The following is a 16,351-nucleotide window of genomic DNA, read 5'->3' as shown; positions in this document are numbered from 1 at the left end:
CCCAGCCTGGCATGCCGCTGTTGTTCAATTCGCAGCCGGGCACCTCACCAACCCGAGTTCGGCACCAAGGCCGGAGAAGGCCGCAAACTTCAGATCGCCAAAAAACATGTTCCCGGAGTCCAATTTCGATTCGGAAAACGAGTGGCACCTTAGCGCAAGATCATAAACAGAAGCCCATCGAAAAAATGAGGATTATGACAGGGTAGACGTGGGAGGTTGCGGAGGCCCCCGGGAGCCACAAGCCTACGCGGCCATCTTGGTTGCGCGCTAGGCTCCTCCCCCGAAAGCTTTTTCAAAGTCAATGAGAAGCAGAGCCAGATACGGGGTCAGCTGGTGGCGGTGTGCTAGGGCAAGGTGAAGACGGCGTATGCAGTGCCTGGTGCCCCGGGCCGGCATAAAGCCACACTGGTCTGGATGTACCAGATAATTCAAATGGGGCCGAAGTCTCTGGGCTATGGCAGTGGCGAATATTTTTATCTCGGTGTTGATGAGGGAGATGGGGCGGTAATCCGCACATGCCAGGGATGGTGGCTGCGTCTTCGGGAGGACCACGATGGTGGCCACATCCGACTCGGGAAGGAAAGATCCCCTGTCCACCACGTGTCAGGAATCGAGTGAGGGGGCGCGATAGAGGAGGCACACGACGTAAGGTATGAGTGTGTGGGGACTGCAAACTATCTTTCCCAGAAAGCTGGGGAAAAGAACTACAGTTCCCATGATACGGGGACAGCACAAGATTGGTCTATTTAAGCTCCGCCCACACGAAGGACGGGGCTTGCCACAACGAAGACTTCCTTGAGGACTATTGAGTAAGCCTACGCGAGCTTCTAGTTCGCTTCTTGGATACCATTGCCGGTATCGAGTTCTGCAACCTTCCCCGAGTTACTGCCTACGGAGGAGAGAGACTTTTTCACGGAAACGCGAACGCATACGAGGACTCTCTGTGCGCATGCGTCCCCGAGTTACTGCCTAAGGAGGAGAGAGACTTTTTCACGGAAACGCAAACGCATACGAGGACTCTCTGTGCGCATGCGTCCCCGAGTTACTGCCTAAGGAGGAGAGAGACTTTTCACCGAAGCGCTAACGCATACGAGGACTGTCCTTGCACATGCGCCCCCGAGGATCTTCTCACGGAAGCAGAGAATTGTCGGCTCCGTAGGAGCTATCACAACTATAGAGCGCTTTCATCTCTATGAGTGTTCTTTGAACCGCGTCCGCAATTGCAGGGACATTCCAGGCATTTCCTTCCGCCTGCAGCGGACTGCTGCTGTTTCTGGAATCTTGAGACTTCCCCACGAAGGCTTCCATCACATGCTGTATCTACACGCTTGGCATCGTCCTGGTAACAGTCGAGAGACCGGTCTTCCCTGGGAGAAGATCTTGACACCATATGCCCGGAGTTAAGTACTTTTTCATTCTCCTGGTACCCTTGAAATTCTGTTGAGTGACGATTGCTGCTGTGGGGAAATACGCGCGCTGCCTCTGTAAGTCTGCACACATAAGGGAGAATTGAGGAGGGTGGTGTAACGCCTTGCGCTTGCGTGATTGAATGTTCTTTTATGTATCACACACAGGGTTCTGGGGTGAAGAGCAGGTGACTGAAGGACTACTTAGTGAAGACAGCCCATGCCATTGCCGCACCACTGCTGATTAATTTTGTTTGGTTTATTTGTCCCTTTTTTCCCTTTCCCCGGGGGGGTGGTAACTAAGCCGTGTTTTATGAGCACGCTTGGGTAGCACCTCTGAGGGGATAGGGTAAACTCTCTACACATCGTTCCCGCTGTACCCGGCTCCCAGGTACGTCCCCTCAAGCTCTGTGTGACACCACGTGATTGAACAAGTCCAATAGGGGGAAACCAATGAGTCGCGGTAAGTGGTGTAATACTCTTGGGGATAGCCATCCGGCCCTGGTGTCTTGCCCGAGTGTACTAGCGAAATGGCCCCTTGTATCTCCTTCGGGGTGAAGGGAAGATCCAACGCCTCCGAAACCGTCTGAGTGAGGTGGGGCAGCCGGGTCCCGGTCTCGGCCAGCAGGGCAGCGAAAGAAGCACCGGGGGGTCGGGCTGCGTAGAGGGTAGCGTAGTATCGTGCAAAGGTTTGGGCCTCAAGAAGTGACATGGTGACCGCTGGTCTCATCGTGGATCTCAGGAATAATACGATTGGCTTTGGGGTAGGACACCAAGTTATGGAGCAACTTGCCGTTTTTATCACCCCAGCCGTGTACGCGTGCCACGGAAGACCTCCATAGCATTCTAGCCGAATCCAGGGAGATCTGACAAATCTCTTCACGGATCAGAGCAAGTTGCCGGGCGGAACCTTCACTTTCTGGGCTAGCCTGGGCCCCTTCCAGCTGTGCAGCATGAGCCAGACCTCTAGCCACGCCCCGTATAGTAGCCTTACCAGCCTCCCAAAGGATACCCGGCGAGGGGACCAAGCCTGTGTTGGTCGAGAAATAATGCCCCAGTTCTTGCCTGAGGGCCTCAACAAAGTCAAGATCTTGTAAGAACCAGGCATTCAGCCGCCACACTGTGCGGGTGCCGCCAGGAGAGTTCCCGAGACGGAGGGAGACGGGGGAGTGGTCTGAGATGCCTCGGGGGAGAACAGTAGCCCCGGACACCAGTTGGCAGTCTGGGGCTGATAGCAGGAATAAGTCAATGCGCGAGTGGACGCGGTGGGCTGCCGATGTGTGAGTGTATTGTTCACGACGGGGATTCCACACCCTCCAAGCATCACAGAGACCCAGGGCAGAAGACCAGTTGGACAAGCGCCTAGCAGAGGCAATGCGGGGTGCTGAGGGAACACCTGACGTGTCTCGGGAGTGTTGCAGCACGGCGTTGAAATCACCGCCAATGACCGTCAGACCCTGGGGAAACAAGGAAATTACAAGGGTAAGACGGCGAAGGGCAGGGGCCATAGCGGCGTGGGGAACATACACGCATAGGAGGTTAAGGGGAATCCCTTCCGGAACAGTATGGCAACCCCCCGAGGCCCCTGTGTGAAGCCCGAGTGCCAAACCCTATCAAACCCATACCGGGCAAGGAAATTGCATTGTGAACCCAGAAGATGCGTTTCCTGTAGGAAGAGGATGTCAGGCGCGTTGCGCTGAGCGCCTCGAAGGACGGCAGTGCGTTTTATGCGGTCCAGGAGGCCATTGACATTCTATGACAAGACATGGAGGGTTCTATGGAACGTGGATGCCATTCGGGTGGAAAGTATGCGATGAAGGGGCCGCGAGCGCGGGTGGACCCGAGTCCCAAGGGTGGCGCCGGGCAGTGGTCAGTGGCAGTGGGTGAAAGCGGTGCAACGTATTGAGTCCTTGGGCTTCGCCAGGGGCGAGCATACATAGGTCTCTGCCAAGAAAAACTAAAAACAGCGGCCCGTAGGTGGCGGAAAACAACAAACAAACGGGAGACAACGGTCTACCCCTCTCCCTCGCCCCCCAACATCCCCCTCCCTACACTTCCAAAGATGAAGCATCTGTCGCCCTGAAAAGACAACAACATATACCAACAACCCACCAATGAGTCTAAATGCTAAGCTAAAACGGTTAGCTGAACATGGATAAAGCGGAGATGGACCCCCCCCATAGAATCGGATGGATACTCGTCATCAGCTGCTAATAACAGGAGAGCATTTCTGCAACCGGAATAACACCAATAGGACTCAGAAAGTAGAGCATATACTACCCTGACCCCCCAACATGAAACAGAACCTCCTCGCTACAAGGTGTTAAGGTGTAACGCCCTGAACGTCTCAGGATCGTTTAACAGACACGACAATGAGGACGCAACCACTTGTGAAGGGTTAGTTCTTTTAATGAAGGCAAATAAAATACAAAGAACAAACAAAAGTTATAGTCACTGGAATCCTCCAGGCTAAGTACGTTACCAGCCCACAGCACGGATGGTCCTAACCGTCCTCTGCATATACGCCGATCCCGGCGTATGCCAACAGAGGGCAGAAATGAAATGGCCGACAATGCCAATCGGTAGGCTGTGAGGGGCACGAAGAGTGTTGGGGAGAATCGAGGAGTCAGGGAAACACCCAGCCGGGGTCTCTACCTGAAGGGAGCCGCCGCTCAACCTCTTCCTCAGACTGCACCGGGACGCGGAGTCACCTCCTGGTGATGCGTCACCGATACCCCAATCACAAGCAAGAAGACTGAACTGAGAGCAGCCGCTCGATCGATCCTGTGGACTTCCGAGTCTGTAACGCGGCAAACACCTCCTGGTGTGCGTTACAGCTGGCAGTCCCTGTGTCTCTGGTCGGGCTGGGAGTTACGACTCCAACCAGCAAAAGCGCCACTGCGCTTGGACTCAGCCGAGTCAAAAAGCGAAGCTCAATGGTTGACCGGTAGAGCTTCCGGGTACTTCACAGGTGACGATGGGGCAAGACACGGCCCAGGGAGTAACGACTCGACCTACCTCCGTTCTTGCCTTACTGGAGCACCACTCCGGAACACTGCTCTTCACGAAGCAGGTACGTCGGTGTAAACACAATATCCGACAGCCATGTACCTCCCGGTTCCTCCCTTTATAGGGCGTGTTTTCCTTGAGTTATGTAACAGCTCTCCTGTTTACATAAGGGCGTGTTTCCCTTGAGTTATGTAACAGCTCTCCTGTTTACATAAGGGCGTGTTTCCCTTGAGTTATGTAATAGCTCTCCTGTTTACATAAGGGCGTGTTTCCCTTGAGTTATGTAACAGCTCTCCTGTTTACATAAGGGCGTGTTTCCCTTGAGTTATGTAACAGCTCTCCTGTTTACATAACCTCTCAACCGCTAAGCATCCTGGGAGATGTAGTCCGTTTTCGCTGGTTACCGTTTTCCTCCCCTCGTATGACAGGAATTCTTGACAGTACATCCTCCCTCTCAGCGGCTCCCCACGGGTCCAGCGCTGGCAGGAAAACGCCGATGGAACAAGGAGACCAAGCGCGGAGCATGAACCCCTTCAGCCGGTTCCCATGAATGCTCCTCCGGGCCATAGCCTTTCCACGCAACCAGGTACCACAGCTTCCCCCTGCGCCATTTGGACGCCCGTATGCCCGACACTTCATACTCCACCTCCGACTCCACGCATACCGGCCTAGGTGTCCCAGACGGCTTGGAGGGTGCTGGTTTGAGCAATGATACATGAAAGACAGGGTGTATCCGCAATGACTGGGGCAAGCACACCTTCACGTTTACGGGACCCATACACTTGGTAATTCGATAGGGGCCCATGTACTTGGGATGGAACACACTGTTCTTTCGAAACCTCATGTTTCTTGTGGATATCCAGACGTAGTCTCCAGTGCGGTACAGTGGCCCGGGCCTTCTCTTCCTATCTGCCGCAGCCTTGTATCTTCTCTTGGCCTCTATTAGGACAGCCCTTGAGCGCATCAACGTGTCTTTTATGTGTGCCACCCTGTCCGCTGTGGCGGGAATCCTGCCCTCTCTGAACGGATGTAGAAATGGCAAGAACCTGGGATGTTGGCCATAGTTGCTATAGAACGGAGATGACTGTGTGGAGCTGTGAGTGGCGTTGTTATAGGCTATCTCTGCAACCCATAGCAAGTCGACCCATTCTTCCCTGCCCTGGTCCACAAAACATCGCAGATACTGTTTGAGCGTTTGGTTCAGGCGCTCGGTTTGGCCGTCCGTTTGAGGGTGGTAGCTGGTGGACAGGGCGGTCTTAACATGCAGCGCAGTGCACCAAGTCTTCCAGAATTGCGCAGTAAACTGCGACCCCCGGTCCGACACGATCACCCCAGGTAATCCATGCAGTCGTACCACATTCTTTAGGAGTAGTGACGCCAATTCCCCGGCCGTAGGGACTCTCTTGCAGGGGATGAAGTGCCCCATTTTCGTCAAGTAATCCACCACCACCAGTATTGCCGTCATCCCCTGGTCTACCGGTAGGCCCACCACGAAGTCCAGTGATATGCTATCCCATGGTCTATCCGGGGTCGGAAGTGGATGTAAGAGCCCTTGGGTTCGGCCATGGTCGGCCTTCATGGTAGCACACGTAGGACACTCCTGTCCCCACCTCCTGACATCCACTCTCATGGTTGGCCACCAGAAATGCCGTCCCATGCTAGCCACCGTTTTTTCAAAGCCCAAATGACCTGCGCATGGAGAGTCATGGCACCAGATGAATGCTTGTTTCCTTAGCCTAGGCGTGGGTATCAATAGGCACCTGCCCTTCAGGGGTATCCCGTCCTTCAGCTGCCATTCTCTGTGACTGAGGAGCCACCTCCGCCATGCGAATGACCTGATCCCTCTCTTTATACCCCTCAGGAAAGTATCCGGTTGGATAACCCCCAATACCATCCTCGGGGAAATGATGGAACGCTCGGTCGCAGGCAATGGTTCCTTAACTGCAGATTGACGGGACAGGGCGTCCGCCTTCCGGTTTTCCGTCCCCGGCCGATATGTGATGCGGAAGTTGAACCCCGCAAAGAAGATCATCCACCGCAGCTGCCTGGGAGAAAGGTGTCTAGTGGCCGTCATGAACTGTAGGTTCCGATGGTCCGTGTACACCGATACCACATGTCTTGCCCCCATCAACCAATGCCTCCATTCGGTGAAGGCGTCCTTGATTGCGAGAAGCTCCTTCTCCGCAATATGGTAGTTGCGTTCGGCGTCGTTGAGTTTGCGGGACATGTACGCAACGGGATGAAGCACCCCTGTGTCGTGGTTGCGTTGGGACAAGATAGCCCCCAGCGCCACATCCGACGCGTCCGCTTCCACCACGTAGGGGAGATCCGGATCGGGGTGAGCCAACACCGGCGCCTTACCAAAGGCGCTTTTCAGGGCCTCAAAGGCTTTGTTCGCTTCAGGGGACCAGACAAACTCCTTGGACTTCCTCAGTAGCTGTGTGATTGGGGCCACCACTCCTGAAAATCCATCTATAAACCGCCTGTAAAAGTTGGCGAAGCCAATGAAACTTTGGACGTCCTTCACGCTTTGGGGCACCGGCCATTCTTTCACCGCCTTGATCTTTCGTTCTGCTATCTCCTGTCCCTCTGGACTCAGCATCACTCCGAGGAATTCCACGGATGTGACGTGGAAGTCACACTTGCTGAGTTTACAAAACAGCATGTTTTCCCTCAGCTTTTGGAGCACAGCTTTGACGTGGTGTACGTGCTCCTCCACACTGGACGAATAGATGAGGATGTCGTCGATATATACGACCACGTAGATATCCAACTCCTCTCTGAATACCTCATTCAAAAAGTACTGAAAGGCTGCCGGGGCGTTGCACAGACCGAACGGCATGACGAGGTACTCAAAAAGGCCGAACCTGGTCTTAAAGGCGGTCTTCCACTCGTCTCCGTCCCTCATGCGCACCAGATGGTATGCCCCTTTCAAATCCAACTTGGTGTAGATACGAGCTTTCTTGACCTGTTCCAGAAGTACACTGATGAGAGGCAAGGGGTACCGATTTTTTATGGTTATCGCATTCAATGCCCTAAAGTCCACACAGGCTCTCAGCTCCCCATTAGCCTTCGGGATGAAGAAGAGTGGCGAGGCGGCCGGAGACTTGGACGGGCGGATGAATCCTAGCTTGAGGAGTTTATCCAGGTACCCCCGGAGATGCACGTTTTCAGGCTCCGTCAGGGCATACAGCCTGCCGCTGGGAACGCTGGCCCCTGGCACCAGGTCGATCTGGCAGTCAAACTGTCTTTGTGGTGGTAGCACTTCCGCCTTCACCTCATCAAATACATCCTCAAAACTGTGATAAGCCTGGGGGAGAGCCACATCTTTTTCTGCCGCTGTAGCCACCGTCTGACTCCCGCTCTCATCTGCGTCAAGGGATTCCGTTCTTATTCCACAATGCAGGATGCAATACGGTGACGTCATTTCGATGCGATGTGTTGGCCAATCCACAAAGGGGTTGTGTTTCTGTAGCCACGGCAATCCCAATATGACGCCATATTGGGGCGCTCGGATGATGTTAAAATCGATTTGTTCCAAATGGTTCCTCCCATATCTCATCGGAAGGACCCCCGTGTGCTGTCCGATGGGCCCCGTCACCAATCGCCTTCCGTCTACCGCATAGACGTCTTCGGGTACTGCTTTGGGAAGAAGCACTAGCCCTAGCCTGCATGCCTCGTTGTGGTCCATAAACATGCCAGTGGCCCCTGAATCCACCATGGCCACAACGGGTATCCACTGGTCATGCACTCCCACGTGCACCGTGATAAACAGGTGTCGTTGTCCCTTAGTGACCGAGTTGGAAAGTGAAGGGATGGATGAGTGACTCCGAGATGCCCCTTCTCTGGTCTTGGAGTCCTCTAGTTTTCCGCCGGTATGTCCACCACGGCTGTTACCGACCGGTTGGCCCGATAACGTGACGTCTTCGGTTTGGCAGGGCATTCACGTACGTAGTGGCCTTTTTTGCCACAATATAGGCACAATCCTTGTTTACGGCGTGACTCTTTCTCCGTGGCTGTGAGGCTCGCTCGTATTGCGCCGATGTCCATGGGTTCTCCCTTGGATGCGGTGGAAGTTTCAGGACTTCCCACCGTCACATAGGATGGAAGGGATTTTCCTTTTCTCCCATGATCCCCCTTTCTTTCACTTAGCCTATGTTCCAGCCGTAATACCAGGTTGAAAAGGCCCTCACATGTCTTGGGTTGAGGGTCAATATGAGCCACGGCGTCCTTGAGCTCATCGCACAGCCCTTGATGGAAGAGCGCCGTCTGTTTAGCAACAGGCCACTTGGTTTCCGCAACCAGCCTTCGGAACGCGTTGAGATACTGCACCAGGTCGTTGGATCCCTGTCTCAACTCAAGCATTTCACGGTCCGCCGTGTACGAGTCAGCCCTTCTGTCGAATACCTTCAGGAATTCCTCGCGAAAAGCACCCCAATCACATAAGAGGGGGTCGTCCCTGCTCACCAGAGGTACGGCCCATTGTGCCGCGTTTCCAGCCAAATAGGATATAAGGAAAGCCACACGAGCCTGACTCGTGGGGAACGCCTTTGGTTTGCACGATAAATGTAGCGCCACTTGTGTGAGGAATACGTGCACTGTGTTAGGATCCCCACTGTACCTCTCTGGTGTTGCCAAGGGGATGGCTACCGGCATTTCCACTACTACCGCAGGGGTCTGGTTCGTGAGGGAGGTGCTGGGCGTGAGCGGGTCCAATTGGATAGCATCCAGTCTGGCTTTTACATCGGCTGTTTCTTGCCTAGAGGCAGCCACTTCAACTTGCATGGCCGCTAAAGCAGCCAGCACATCATCAAGTGTTGCCATGTCTGTTATCGACCGGGAGACAGTTAGTGTTATTAAGGTCGGATATTTTGTAACGCCCTGAACGTCTCAGGATCGTTTAACAGACACGACAATGAGGACGCAACCACTTGTGAAGGGTTAGTTCTTTTAATGAAGGCAAATAAAATACAAAGAACAAACAAAAGTTATAGTCACTGGAATCCTCCAGGCTAAGTACGTTACCAGCCCACAGCACGGATGGTCCTAACCGTCCTCTGCATATACGCCGATCCCGGCGTATGCCAACAGAGGGCAGAAATGAAATGGCCGACAATGCCAATCGGTAGGCTGTGAGGGGCACGAAGAGTGTTGGGGAGAATCGAGGAGTCAGGGAAACACCCAGCCGGGGTCTCTACCTGAAGGGAGCCGCCGCTCAACCTCTTCCTCAGACTGCACCGGGACGCGGAGTCACCTCCTGGTGATGCGTCACCGATACCCCAATCACAAGCAAGAAGACTGAACTGAGAGCAGCCGCTCGATCGATCCTGTGGACTTCCGAGTCTGTAACGCGGCAAACACCTCCTGGTGTGCGTTACAGCTGGCAGTCCCTGTGTCTCTGGTCGGGCTGGGAGTTACGACTCCAACCAGCAAAAGCGCCACTGCGCTTGGACTCAGCCGAGTCAAAAAGCGAAGCTCAATGGTTGACCGGTAGAGCTTCCGGGTACTTCACAGGTGACGATGGGGCAAGACACGGCCCAGGGAGTAACGACTCGACCTACCTCCGTTCTTGCCTTACTGGAGCACCACTCCGGAACACTGCTCTTCACGAAGCAGGTACGTCGGTGTAAACACAATATCCGACAGCCTTGTACCTCCCGGTTCCTCCCTTTATAGGGCGTGTTTTCCTTGAGTTATGTAACAGCTCTCCTGTTTACATAAGGGCGTGTTTCCCTTGAGTTATGTAACAGCTCTCCTGTTTACATAAGGGCGTGTTTCCCTTGAGTTATGTAACAGCTCTCCTGTTTACATAAGGGCGTGTTTCCCTTGAGTTATGTAACAGCTCTCCTGTTTACATAAGGGCGTGTTTCCCTTGAGTTATGTAACAGCTCTCCTGTTTACATAACCTCTCAACCGATAAGCATCCTGGAAGATGTAGTCCGTTTTCGCTGGTTACCGTTTTCCTCCCCTCGTATGACAGGAATTCTTGACATAAGGCCAGTGTCACTGTAGAAGCAGTCAGGAGGCATAAACAAGGATCCTCATGTGTGGCCCTCTCAATCAGTCTCATCAGTACCGGATCTGCGGATCTTGGGGCTCCGGGACAAGTCAGAGTTCGACACAGTGTGCCGCACCACGTCCGAAGGCCCGAGGAGGCTGCTAAGGTCGATCGGAGGATCAGCCGGGCCAGGGGAGGTAGACCGCCCCCACGGGACCTGGGACAGGAGGTGCAACGAGACCACGCCCGGCGATCGGGACGATGGCCCCCGATGATCAGTCTTCTTACGGGACCTGGTCCGGCGTCTACGGGGCCCTGGCCAGACCGAGCAAGGCCGCAAGGAACCCCCTGAACCAGGGACGGCCCCGGCCCCTGCCGAAGTGGCCGCTCCTCCGTGATCCAGCTCCGGGCCGCCTGGGGAGTGTCAAAGAAAAGGTTCTTGTTCTGGAAAATAACCTTGAGTTGGGCGGGGATGAGGAGGCCATACCGTATTCCCATGGATCGGAGCTTCAGTTTGACATCATCATAGGAACGGCGTTGGGACTGCACCCCTTTGGAATAGTCGGGAAACACCATGATGCGATGATTTTGGAACTGGAGGGGACCGTGTGCCCTGGTCGCCTTGAGGATGGCATCCCGGACACGAAAGTTCAGTACCCTCAAAATTATGGGGCGGGCAGGGGCTCTGGGCGGGGGTTTAGGAGCCAAGGATCGGTGAGCCTGCTCCACGGCGAACCAGGTCGAAAGGTCCGCCTTAGGCATCCATGAGCGCACCCAGGTCTCTAAAAACGTGTCGACAGGACCCTGCTCTACGCCCTCGGGAAATCCAATAAGACGCGATCTATTTTCAGCATCCTCTGCCCGTCGGTGGAGCTCCGAGGCTTGGTTTTGGAGGCGGGCCACCTGAGACTTGAGTTGGCTAATATCGTCTTTCTACGGTAGAAATACAGGATTCCACCTCCGAGATACGTGCCGTGGCGTTGAGTAGATCCTGGCGGAGGAAGGACACGTCCATTCGCACCTCACCGATCTTACTTTCAACAGAGGCCTGAGACGTGCTAATCGCCTGGAGAATGGCAGAGAGGTCGCCACCAGGAACCCCCAGCGCGGCAGGAGCACCCCCGCCTGAATCCCACTGATCTATTTTAGTTTGAGTCCTCCAGCATGGCCCGTACACAGAGAGGCAGAGGGAGGGGGAACGGAAGCAGAGGTGCCACCCTCCAGCACCGCCAACCGAAACGATGGCCGAAGTCAGGTCTGGTTGTCACCCGAATGCAGGGCCGACCAGTAGGTGCCGGGCAACTTCAATCAACGGCCGGTGGGACAGGCATCACGAGGGGACTCCACCAATCCGGAAGCCAGCTGATACACCACCAACAGCCACAGCCAACCTGGGAGCCTCGGGTCAACGACGGTAAGAGACACCACAGTGCCGGCAGGGAGGGGGTGCGAGGGCATCTAGCTACCACCCTGCCCCGCCACCCGGCATGATGGCTGACTCCCCCCACCACCGTCACAGAGAGGAAAGGGGGGTCGGCACCGTCCCCACCGACCGTCAGTGGGCCCCCACGCCCCGCCGGACCCGGACCACATGTGAAAGCACGGTCACAGCAGGATGACAGGGCAGCACCGTCCCACCACGGCTGTCTCCTCCAGGTGAAGTCTCTTGTTGGCACTACACCGGCGGAGGAAGGGCCCCCGGCGAGACCCGATGCAGGGGGAGAAAGCGCCCCCCCGGATTGTCCACCCCACCCAGAAGTCCCGCTGTGGGCAGCCCCGGCACCGGGCCCCAGGTCCGGGGCCTGACCCCCGCAACATGCCGCCACCCGACTTAGTGGCCGAGCAGGAGCAGAGAACCAGTGCCCCAGGCCCCTCTGCGCCAATGATGTCCCAGTCACCTGGTGTGCCCCCGGCGTCAGGCCGTCCCAGCATCGCAGTCCCAGCCGCGGCCTCGAATGTAGGCGGGAGAAGCCAGGGGCCTAAAGGACCGCGCAGGAGGCAGGGGCGCGCACCCTTGCAGGCCCCCGCTTGCAGAGCGGGTTCGTGCCGCTGGCAGCACCGGCAATGCAGAGTCCTGAGATGCCCATGGCAGAGCACCGCCTCCCGACCTGGCGGCCGATCAACGGCCCGGACACAGCTGCGAGGGTAGGCGGGAGGAGCCAGGGGCCCACAAGGCAGCGCGGGAGATAGGGGCTGCACTCCTACAGGCCCGCACCCGCTAGGCAGGATCGCGCCGGCCGCAGGCCCGGCACTTCAATTTTATTTATAAATCTGTTTATTGAGGTTTTGAAAAGGTGTACATCACATCATGAAACAGAATAATATGCAGCAACATTTAAATCATGGCTATGTACTTAGACGGGCATACAATGGACTGTGAGGAATGGGTGCATCTCCTGGTCTCCTGTCACAGTGAAAGCCCTCTCAACAGTGGCACCAACTATAGAGCCGTTTTTTGTCTTGAGGTCCTACCACAAAAGGGGCGACCCCAAAGCGAGAGTTTTAATACTTCACCCATTCTCTCCTAGGGTTTCTCCATAAACAAATAGCAAATTGTAATAAAAATAACAGGGACCAAACAGCTAACGCCCCATCAGAACAACAACAGCGGTAGCAGCAGCAAAGTCCGGCCATTGTCCAAGTATTGCTCACCCAATGTCCCATAAGTCGTCCCCCCTAGCCCCATACCTCCCACACGGGTCACTGCACAGACTGTGTCGCGCTTGCTCTTATGCCTCGCCAACCTGACTAAGTCTTCGCTATCGTATGCCATGACACTCTGCTGGACAAACCAACTCCATACCCCCCGGGGCGGCGCCCTCATCGTGTACCTGACAGGCCTCTGCGGCATCCTCCCCTAAGCGCATCATGGTCTGCAAGAGTGCCTCCCACTGGGCCGCAATGGGTGTCCTCCTGAGGCCTAGCGTTTCCTCCCTCCAGAGGGCCATGCCCTCTGCCTTAGCCCATACCAGAAAGGAACCGCGCCATGCCCGCGTGTGTGGTGGAGCAGCCGTCTTCCAACGCTTGGTAAGAAGCCGTTTTGCCACCACAAACCCCAAGTCAATGAACCTAGTGGAAGGTGTTCTGCGGAAAAGGTGTAATAGGTAGGCTGGCCACTCAAATGGGATATCACGACCTGTGCACTCGCAGAGCGCTTCCTGCACTGCCTGCCAGTATGTGCTCAGTACGGGACAGCTCCACAGCATATGGATCAGGCCAACGTCTAGCTCCGCACAGCGGGGGCAGCATGCATCCGCGCGGTGAAAGTATCTATTAATAGAGGCGGGCGTGAGATATGCTCTGTGTAAGATGAAGAATTGTATTTGGCGGAAGCGCATGTTCCTGGGGATTCTCTTCGGGCCCTGCAGCACCCTGTCCCAGTCCTTGTCAGTCACGGGTCGAGCCAGATCCGCCTCCCACTTACCACATAGCGACGCCAAGCTAAGTGCCGTATGTGTGCGTAAGGATGCCGCGAACCATTTAACCAGATGCCTCCCCGCCCCATGACATGGAAGTATTGTACCGTGAGATGTTGCTCTGGCTCCTCCCTGAGGTCTCCCTAACAGCCCGTGAGCGTCGCCACCAAAGCCTGATGACAAAGAAAGTGGCCGGGAGCTAACCCCGTCTCCTCCGCTAGCGCGGCAAACGAAAGAAGGGTCCCATCTCGATAGAGGTCCCCTAAGATGTGTATGTCTGCCGCGCTCCAGTCCTCTAGTTCTGAAGCACTGAGCACCCCCTGCCCACTAGGGGAGCCTTCGAGTGGTATAGCCGGGGCATAGGGGGTCCGGGTACGGGTAAGTTGGAGACACCGGCGATAGCATTTGTAGGCCACTACTAATAGAAGAGGCACAGGCCTTGATACCCTCGCGGTCGGGTGGAAGAGCTTAATGATGTCAGCCAGTGAAAGGGGGGGTGCCGCAGTCGCGTTATCCTCATGACCTCTAACTGCCAGCCAATGGGCTATCCACTGTAGCTGCGCAGCCAGGTAGTAATGTTCGAAACACGGCATTGCAAGTCCCCCTTGGTCAGTGGGAAGGTACAGCTTGGGCAACGCGACTCTGCGACGCGTGGCACCCCATAGGAAGTCCCGGAGGGACCGCGCCAAACCTGCAAAGAAAGACGCCGGAACATAGACGGGCAGATTGGCGAAATAGTACAGGAGACGGGGTAAAATCACCATTTTAACTAAGGCTATTCGGCCCGTGACCGAGAGGGGAAGCGTACCCCAGAACCTCATCTGAGCCCTGACTGCGGATACGGCTCTGCTCAAGTTGCCCTCCACAAGATCCGCTGGCTGACGATATATCTGGATACCCAGATAACGGAAGGTATCCGGTCGCCATTGCACCTGCACTCCCCTAAGATGATAACTCGGGTCTTGAGTGTCTGCTCAGAACGCATATAGGCAGGACTCAGCAGCGTTCACCCGGAGGCCTGAGAGGGCCTCGAATTCAAGCAGAATACGCTCCACCTCAATAGGAATGTGAGACACATCCCTGACAAAGACCAACAGGTCGTCCGCATAAAGTGACACTTGATGTGTCGCATTGCCCAGGGGAATGCCGTCAGTCAGCTCCCTGCGGAGCGTGGCCGCCAGTGGCTCCATTGCGAGCGCAAACAGGAGGGGTGAGAGCGGGCACCCCTGCCTAGTGCCGCGGCCAATAGGGATGGCATCAGATATGTACGTCCCGGTTCTCACTCTCACTGTGGGGTCCTTGTACAGAAGGGCTGCCAATTGGAGGAAGCCGAGGCCCAGCCCGAAGTGCGACAATGCCGCCACCAGGTATCCCCATTTCAGGCAGTCAAAGGCCTTTTCAAGGTCTAGAACTAGGCAGCCCGCCCTGGGCCATTGTTGGACACTGTCTGACGCCACTTGGAAGACCGCCGCAGGTTAAGGGTGGTACTGCGATTAGGTACAAAGCCATTTTGGTCGACATGCACCAGCGCCGGCACAGCTGGCGCCAGGCGCTCCGCCAACACCTTAGCCTAAATTTTATAATCCGCATTAAGCAGAGCGAGGGGGCGGTAAGACCCCAGTTGGGTGGGATCCCGCCCAGGCTTGAGCAGAGATACTAAATAGGCCTCTCGCATTGAGCCGGGCAAGGTACGCTCCTCAAGGGCGGCCAAATAGAGAGTGTGCAATTTGGGTACCAGTGTTTCCCGATAGGTCTTATAATATTCCGCCGGGAGCCCATCGGGGCCCGGCGCCTTCCCAGAGGCCAAAGAGGCGACCGCTTCCCTGATCTCATCCGCAGTGAGGGGGCTCTTGAGTGACTCCTGGTGTTCATCTGGGACCGTGGGCAGACAAGCAGCCTCCAAGAACTGAACCAGGTCATGCGCCTACCGGCATCCCGTCGAGCGATACAGAGACGCGTAATGCGCCGTCATTACCTGATGAATCTCCCACTGTGTGTATACAAGCGACCCGTCAGGCCCGCGTATAGCGCCTATCGGAGCGTGAACAGTCTCCTGCCTGAGCAGCCAGGCCTATCCGATGTGGCATGAACACGAGACGAGTGGGCCGCATAGTTGTGACAGCGCAGGCGCTCCAGCAGTTCGGCATGGTGCACCCGAAGCCTTAGCAGCTGGGCCGAATCACAACCGCTGCCCTCCCCGTGCCGCTTGCATGAGAGTAGGCGAGATTCCAAGGCGGCAAGTTACAATGTGAGTTGCTTGCGAATATTCCACGCCGCGCCTAAACAATGCCCCCTGATGCTGGATTTATGGGCATCCCACTCTATCAGTTCGCTGCTCGTAGTGCCCTCATTCAGATCAAAGAACTGTTCTATCGTGGTGCCCAAGGATGCTCGGAATTATGCATCTTCCAGAGCTGCCGATTGGAGGCGCCACGTGGGGATTGGGGGACGGCCAGGGTTCCATCGGAGGCACAGCCTAAGAGGGTTATGATCAGAGGGCGTCCGACCTAGATATTCTGCCT

Source organism: Triturus cristatus, chromosome 3_1 (genome assembly GCF_964204655.1).
Source record: "Triturus cristatus chromosome 3_1, aTriCri1.1, whole genome shotgun sequence".
In the NCBI taxonomy this organism is placed as follows: domain Eukaryota; kingdom Metazoa; phylum Chordata; class Amphibia; order Caudata; family Salamandridae; genus Triturus; species Triturus cristatus.
Note: the sequence above shows the minus strand (reverse complement) of the source record.